The following is a 7,600-nucleotide window of genomic DNA, read 5'->3' as shown; positions in this document are numbered from 1 at the left end:
ACGTTACTATTGCAAAAAGATTACAACTCGCTGAAGGCTCAGATGACGGTTAGTATTGTTTAGCAACAAAGTATTTTAAAATTAAGCTATGTGCATCGTTTTTTTAGACATAATGCTTTTGCACACTTAATAGACTTAGTGTAAACATACCTTTTATATGCACCAGGTAACCAAAAAAATTCATATGACACTTTATTGCAATGTTCACTTTATTGCAGTGGTCTGGAACTGAACCTTCAATATCTCCAAGGTCTGCCTGTGCTGTTATTAACCCCACTTTACAAGCGTGGAAACAGAGGCTCAGTGAAGTTAAGTAGCCAGGTCAATGCAATCCCGACATTAGGGAGAGGGGCCAGGACTTAACAGCCTCTGTATGGAAGCCCAGTGTCCTGCAGATTCCCATCCAGGCTTTAACCAATTCAAACTCTCCATTGTGAGTTCTCGTCGTGTGCCTTAAAGGTATGTGACTTCAGATGGTGCCAAGCTGATCACTGGTACAGTGTTTCCACGTGAGTCTCTCCTCATGGGCACAGGGGTAAGGGGTTGGGTTCCTGCCCTGGAGTTTCATTCAGAGGAATATGAACAAATGGGGATGGTCTGAGCCAGCAGTCTTGATGAGCCCTCTTATCCCTCAGCTAAAAGGCACAAGGGTGTAATCCGGAGCTGAGTGTTAGGTGACAGGAATCTGCTCCCTGGAGGCTGGAGACTAGATTCTGGCATCACGATCAGGTGGTCTTTCCTAGGCAGTGGGCATGCCAGGCGGGTTGGCAGGAGAGGCTCAGAGGGTCTTCGGGGGCCAGTCATCTTTGTCTTCATCTGTTTCTTATTTAGATTTTCCTTCTCTCCTCTCCTCTCTGCCCTCTACCTCATCCTCTTCTTTCAATATGCAAATAGCATTATTTTTCTGAACATAAAATCTCATGCTCTTTGTTAAAAAGATCGGACAGTATAAAAGTGTGAAGACAAAGGTAAAAATAACCCATAATCCCCACCATCCAGAAATGGACCCCACGACATTTTGGTGTGTAGACATTCAGACTTGTTCCATCTTTGCCTGGATGGAGTCAGATTAAACAAACTGGATTTCATCTGAACTTCTTACTTTACAGTAGACCATAATCACCTCTCAGCAATATTGGAGCACAGGCTCCGGATACGCAGGCTCAGCGGCCATGGCTCACTGGCCCAGCTGCTCCGCGGCATGTGGGATCTTCCCAGACTGGGGCACGAACCCGTGTCCCCTGCATCGGCAGGCGGACTCTCAACCACTGCACCACCAGGGAAGCTGCCTTGTCATTTTATGTGCTGTATGGGCTTTCATTTTTTGATGGATCATCACTTATTTAGATCTTATGGGTTGTATGTCTTTCTTAAAAAAAATGGATGTGTGTGTCTCAAGGAACTAGTTATGGCAACTTCTCACATGCTTCTACTACACGTCTTTCATCTTGTCCCTCTCTAACCTGCCCCTGGACTGAGGACCCTAGGGTTCAGGGTGGACAAAGGAGAGGAGGGAGAGTCTCAGTGTCTTCACTGACCAGGGGAGGGGGGCAATGAGAGAGAGGGGGAGAGAGAGAGCATCTGGGTACCCAACTGGCAGGACTCCTGGGCGTGGGCGAAGGGGACATTGGGAGGCCTTGCTTATGTGGGCAGCAGTGCTTTGGGTGATGGACAGAGCTTTCTTGGGTAACCTGATAGGCTAGACGAAAACAAATCGCTGGCCCACGAAGGAATGAGATGTCAAACTTCCATTTATCCATCAAACATGAATCTACATCCATTCCATATGTCAGGCTCGGTGCCAGGCACTGGAGGTATGCAACCAAATAAATCATAGCTGTAAAAAGATTCTTGGGAACAGAGGGAAAGGAAGGATTGTGACCTCTCTGGGGTGTTTGGGAGGAAGGCATTTGAATCAGGTGGGGAGTGGAGAGGAGAGGAAGGCTGGAAATACGAACTGGAAGGATAAATAGCGTATACAGGCAGTGAGGTGGAAAAGCAGAACCCGTGACTGACGTGTAGGTGGGAGTGAGGAGGTGTGGGGTGGTGGAAGGAAATTAATTGATTAAGGCTAATTAGGGCCATACCTTGAAGGGTTGTGAATGTCAAATGTCACGCTGAAGAATTTATCCTATAGGCTTTTTGGGAGCCATTGCAGGATTGGGGGCATGTAAAAGATCTGATTCAACAAAGATCCTGGCCACTCTCATGGAAGAAACTGGGGCCGGGGGACCAGTATAGGGCTCTGCATGGCCTGTGGGAGAGATGGGGAGGGATCAAGCACATGTCCTGGGGGTGGAGACCATGGGGGCCATCCTAGGAGGAGTTAATGAGAGAGAGGGGACTGGATTTAGTTTGGAGTAGATGTGGGGTATGGGGAGAGGGAGAGGGAGGCAGCAAGGATGAGGGCAGATCTGACTGTGCAGGGTGGGAAGCTCAGAGAGCAAGGGTAGTGGGAGGGGTCAGGGTGACATTGGGACACAGACAAGGCAGCGGGGATTTTGCTGCCCTCTCTCGTGGGCTGCCTAGGGCAGGAGGAGTTAGCAATGGATCAGTCTTGTTCTGTGTTTTGCTTTTAGGTTGTCACAGACTCAGAGGCTTACTGTCAAGGGGGCCTTGGAGATCACCCCATCCACCTCCACATTTTATGGAAGAGGAAACTGAGACCCAGAGAGGGGAGCGACAGGCCCAAGGTCACACAGCAAGTCACTGGAAAAGTTGGGGCCACATCCCAGGTGCAGTGAGTCCCAGGACAGGCTAGTCCCATCACACTAGGCACCGTGACCAGGTGCAGAAGCAGCTGTGGGCTATGGAGCCAGGCACACCTGGCTTGGAATCTGGGCTCTGCTACTAGCCAGCGACCTTGGGCGGGTCCATCAATCCCTCTGAGTTTCAGTTTCCTCATCTTGAATGTAGGACTCACAGTCCTTGTCCTGCAGAGTGGTCACACAGACTGAATGAGACACAGGAGAAAGATGCCTTGCCTTGTGTCTCAACAAACGTTGCTTCTCTACTCCTTTCTCTCTTCAAAGCTTGGCCTCATCATTTCCCATTTCCCATCTCTGGACCAACCTTTCCACTCTTAACTAAGATCTTACAAATTTCCTGAATTGGCCAGGATTCAAATTAATGTAAACTTCATACCTTTAGCTTAACTTCTCTGGGACTCAGTGTTCTTATCTGTAAAATGGGGAAGATCCTGCCTACCTCCCAGGATTCTGGGGGGGATTAAAGGAGACAAGGCAGGTAAGGCATCTAGCACAACGGCCAGCCTGAGGCACATGCTTCACGTCATCTCAACATCTCTGGACAGCGATCTGAACTCCCGGGCGGCACGGGAGAAGCTGTGCATGCCCTCGGCGGGACCACTCCTGCATCAGAAATACTGGTAAGCTTGAGCGTGGTACTTCACAGGACCCTCCAGGGTGCCCTGAAGCAGTTCAAAAAGGCTGATTTAAGAGGTGCCTTCTCTTTGCTCTATCCCTTTTTAACTTCTTTTGCTTTGATTTTTCCATTTGCTACTAAGCATGTATGAGTTACCTGCCTCTGTGATCTGTACATTAACTATGACTGACTGTTCAGAGTGAAGAGGAGGCTGTGTTGATTCATTTTTCCCCCCTTTCTGTTGATGAAAACAAGGCTTTTCACATTCATCGGGCTACTATGTAGTCTATTTTTATTTTTTTCTGTCTCAATAGGAAGGGACTTCTGGGTGGTGAGGGACCTTGGACAAGGTGGGTCAACCCCCTGGACTCGTGGATTAGCATTTTGAATTTGATAGGCATGAAAAACATCTGCTATGTTGTCTGCTTTAAAGAGCAATCTAGAGCCTACGCTCTAGAGCCTGCGTGCCACAACTACTGAAGCCCGTGTGCCACAACTACTGAAGCCTGTGCACCTAGAGCCCGTGCTCTGCAACAAGAGAAGCCACCGCAATGAGAAGCCCGCGCACCGCAATGAAGAGTAGTCCCTGCTTGCCACAACTAGAGAAAGCCCACGCGCAGCAATGAAGACCCAATGCAGCCAAAAGTAAAAAAAAAAAAAAAGAGCAATCTACCTTCTCACACTGAGAATAAAAGCCAAAGTCCTTGGCCTGTCCCATTCTCAGAGCCTTTGCCTGTGCTGTTTCCTCTGCCAGGAATGTTCTTCTCTCAGAGTCCTATATCTTCTTGCTTCTCTATTTCTTAATAATTATTGTTTATAGTATTACAATATTGTAAATGTTATCAATATTTTAAGGCTCTAGTGTGTTTTTATTAGAATTAGGTTAGAATTGTGTGCAGTTGTAATCCTATCATACGTAAAATATACAGTAACATTCGTGTACTTGATACTAAAATAACTTACAGGTAAATTCTAACACAACACAGAATAGTTCTACCTCTATTAACAGTAAAAACCAAAACCACTGAATTTATCTTGGAAAATTTAAATTCAGGCCATTATTTCACAATTTGGAAAGCTGAGCAGTCTGACTTTAAGATGACTTTCTCACTGTTGAAGCTGGCTCTGTCGGTGTGTGATCTGAGACCTCCTCGTGTCTCAAGCATTCCTGCGGATGACGCACCTCAGAGATGGGACCCTGCAATTGGCCTTGTACTGTGTTCCAGTCGGCACTCTGGATCCAGCCTCCCAATCCCAGCTTTTTACCTTCAACCTGAGTGTACTCGTGGACCATCACCCCCAGCACCTTCCCCAAAATGTCACAATCCACCGATATCAGGGCGTCCCCTTCTGCTCAAACCCTCCCTGTCTTCCTTGCGGGCCTCTGGGATCACATGGGTGACCACAACGCCAACGATTCCCCCAGCTGGGAAATTGGCTGAGCTCTGAAGCTGAGGGCGGCTAAATACTATTTACAAATGATAAATACTTCTTTGTTTATCAGAGAGGGCTTCCCGAAACAGCTCATCTAAAACACCTCCCCATCGCTATACCCTCCCCCTGATTTATTTTCCCATGTAGTATTTACCACTGGCTGTCATTTCCTTGTGGGTCTGTTCACTGTCTCTCTTCTAGATACACAGGGTTTGCGTCTGGTTTTGCTCTCCTTTGTGTCCCCCATACACTAGCCATGCCTGGCCCAGGGTAGATATGTTAGGGGAAACACTGACTGAAACCACCCGCCCTGGCCAGGCAAGATAGTAGCCACTTGCATGAGTTATTGTAACAACAGGAGGTCCTGGTAAGAAACACGGAACTGACAAGTCACCACCAACTAGAAGAATTCCGGAAAGGTCCAAAGGAGACAGGAGATGCCAGTCCATATGTTCTCCCAGAATCCTTCTCGCTGGAATCCATCTTGGCTGAGCGATGTGTGCGCCACCAGGAAGGACCTTGAGTCAGAATGATTGGCCAGAGACAACCCAGAAACGAATCCTATCACCATAAAACCTGAGACTGCAAGCCATGTAGCAGAGCAGTCCTCCTGGGCTCCCTTACCTTCCTGCTCTCCACCTGGGTGCCCCCTCCCAATAAAGTCTCCTGCTTTGTCAGCACATGTCTCCTCGTACAATTCGTTTCCGAGTGTTAGACAAGAGCCCACTCTCAGGCCCTGGAAGGGGTCCCCCTTCCTGCAACAGATGCTTAGTAAAAAGTTGTTGAATGAATACCAGCCACGGGACTCGGGGCTTGAGCTGCTGGGGGACAATGGGAGAGGCAGCTGTTTAGGTCCGACACAGCGGCTCCCATCCCACCTGCCAATCAGACTCACTGCTGCGAGGGTGTGGGTCCTTGGGGCTGCCACTTGACCCCCTTCACTCTCATTTTTATACGGTAATATCTCACCTTTATTGAGCACGGCTGCATACCGGGCTCTCTTCCGAGTGCCTTGTGTGGATGACATTTAATCCTCACGACGATCCTGTGAGCTGGGCACCACTTGTGTCCCCATTTACAGATGTGGAGACTGACGCACAGGCATGTGAAAGCTTGCCTGAGACCATACAGCTAGTGAGTAGAAAAACTGGGATTTGAACCCAGGTAGCTCTGGCTCTAGAACCCCTGGGTGCCAGAGTGTTTCCCCCTCTACTAGAATCGGAAGGCACTGGCCCAAGTCATACAGCTCCTTTTGGAGAAGCTGGTCTAGAAGTCAGGTATCCTGACTCCAGGATGGGACTCCTTTCATAACCTCAGGCAGCGTGGGAAGGGCTGGGGGTTGGGAGTCAGCCCGACCTGGATTCAAATCCTTCTCCAGCCAACCATTCGGCAGCTGACTCCAGTCCTGCTGGGCCCAGTGGCTTGGGAGCCGAGTATCTGCCCTGATAGCACTGAGCACTGAGGAAGAGAGCAGGGCCACCTGGGTCCCCATGTGTCAACTTCTTGCCTTTTGAGTCTTACCAGAAAGAACTGCCGATTTCAACAACCAAGAATTCCCAATCTCCCTGCCCTCAGCTTCTGAGGCTGGCGGTCCAGAGTTGACAGTGGCTTATCTGGGTGATGTCAGAATTGCAGCCATCTGCGTCTTAGCTCCCCAGGTTTGGAGCACCTGCTTGCCTATGAATTTTGAAGCCATGGATTATGGGGGAGGACTTTATAAATTTGCAGAGGATCCTCCCTAGCTGTGGGCCCATCACTACCTGTCTCCTGGGCCTGTTGCCCCAGTGGTTCAATGTGCCTGGCAGTACCTCGGTGTGGAGTCAATACTGGACTTGGAGTTAGAATACCTGGACGATGTTTAGGCTCTGACACCTGCTTGCTGGGTAACTTGGGGCAAGTTACTCAGCATATCTGGTCCCTGTTCCTCCATCTCTAAAACTGCCTTGCTTTGAAAGGGCTGTTGTGAGGATTTCATGGGATAAAGTAAGTCAGAGCTTCTCCAACTTTTCCACCAAAGCCAAACCTAATGGCAAAATAGAGTAAACAGGTACCCTGGGGGTTTGAGGGTGTAGCTTAAAGCAGCCTGCCACAGGCTCACAATTTATCTGAAGTCTTACTGTAGCTAAAAATTTTATGTGCATTTTGCATTCTACTCCATAATATACCCATGTTGTTTCTTTTAACACAAAGCCAGTGTTTTAAGTTATTTACCACTGGGTAATTTTAATGCCAGCAAGATGGGCCATGTGTGTCACGTGGCTCTGAAAATTCTCTGGCCCATGGATGGGAGCCCCCCAAGGGCTATGCACCCCAGTTTAAGAAGTATATGTGTACAAAAAGTGCTCTGGAGAAAGCAAAAAATGCTACAAAAAGGTCAGAGATTTTAATGTGACTGTTGGCGGTAATGGGAAGAGGAGCAGTGAGCAAGATGGATGAAGGAAGGAGAAGAAGGGCAGGCAGAGATGGAGGAGTGGAAATGGGGACTGGGTGGTGGTCAGGACCCTGGATGGACCAGGCTTCAGTGTTGGTTCTTAGACCTTGCCCATCCTCCTGCTGGGTACACCTCCTCTCTCCCTCAGTTTAGAGGGAGGAGACCTCCAAGCCTCTGTGGTCTATAAATCCCAGAGGGTTTATGTAAAAATTTGGGTGGATTTGGGGTCCGTTCCTAGGGACTGGCCAGCAGTCACAGGAGCTGGACTCCACCCTGGCACTGCTAGGGTCTCCTGTCCTTCCCTACTGGGTGACCAAGGCTCTCGACAGCACTAAAGAAACTCTTACCTGT

At 48.8% G+C, this 7,600-nt stretch overlaps 1 pseudogene; it reads right to left on the bottom strand.

Moving 5' to 3' along the window:
• Positions 1 to 4,442: 4,442 nt before the first annotated feature.
• Positions 4,443 to 6,310, bottom strand: LOC112395500 (acylphosphatase-1 pseudogene; annotated as a pseudogene).
• Between the last annotated feature and the right edge of the window lie 1,290 nt (positions 6,311 to 7,600).

Source organism: Neophocaena asiaeorientalis, unplaced genomic scaffold (genome assembly GCF_003031525.2).
Source record: "Neophocaena asiaeorientalis asiaeorientalis breed wild unplaced genomic scaffold, Neophocaena_asiaeorientalis_V1.1 scaffold106, whole genome shotgun sequence".
NCBI lineage: Eukaryota > Metazoa > Chordata > Mammalia > Artiodactyla > Phocoenidae > Neophocaena > Neophocaena asiaeorientalis.
The sequence above is the reverse complement of the archived record's forward strand: the minus strand, read 5'-3'. Positions and strand labels throughout refer to the sequence as shown.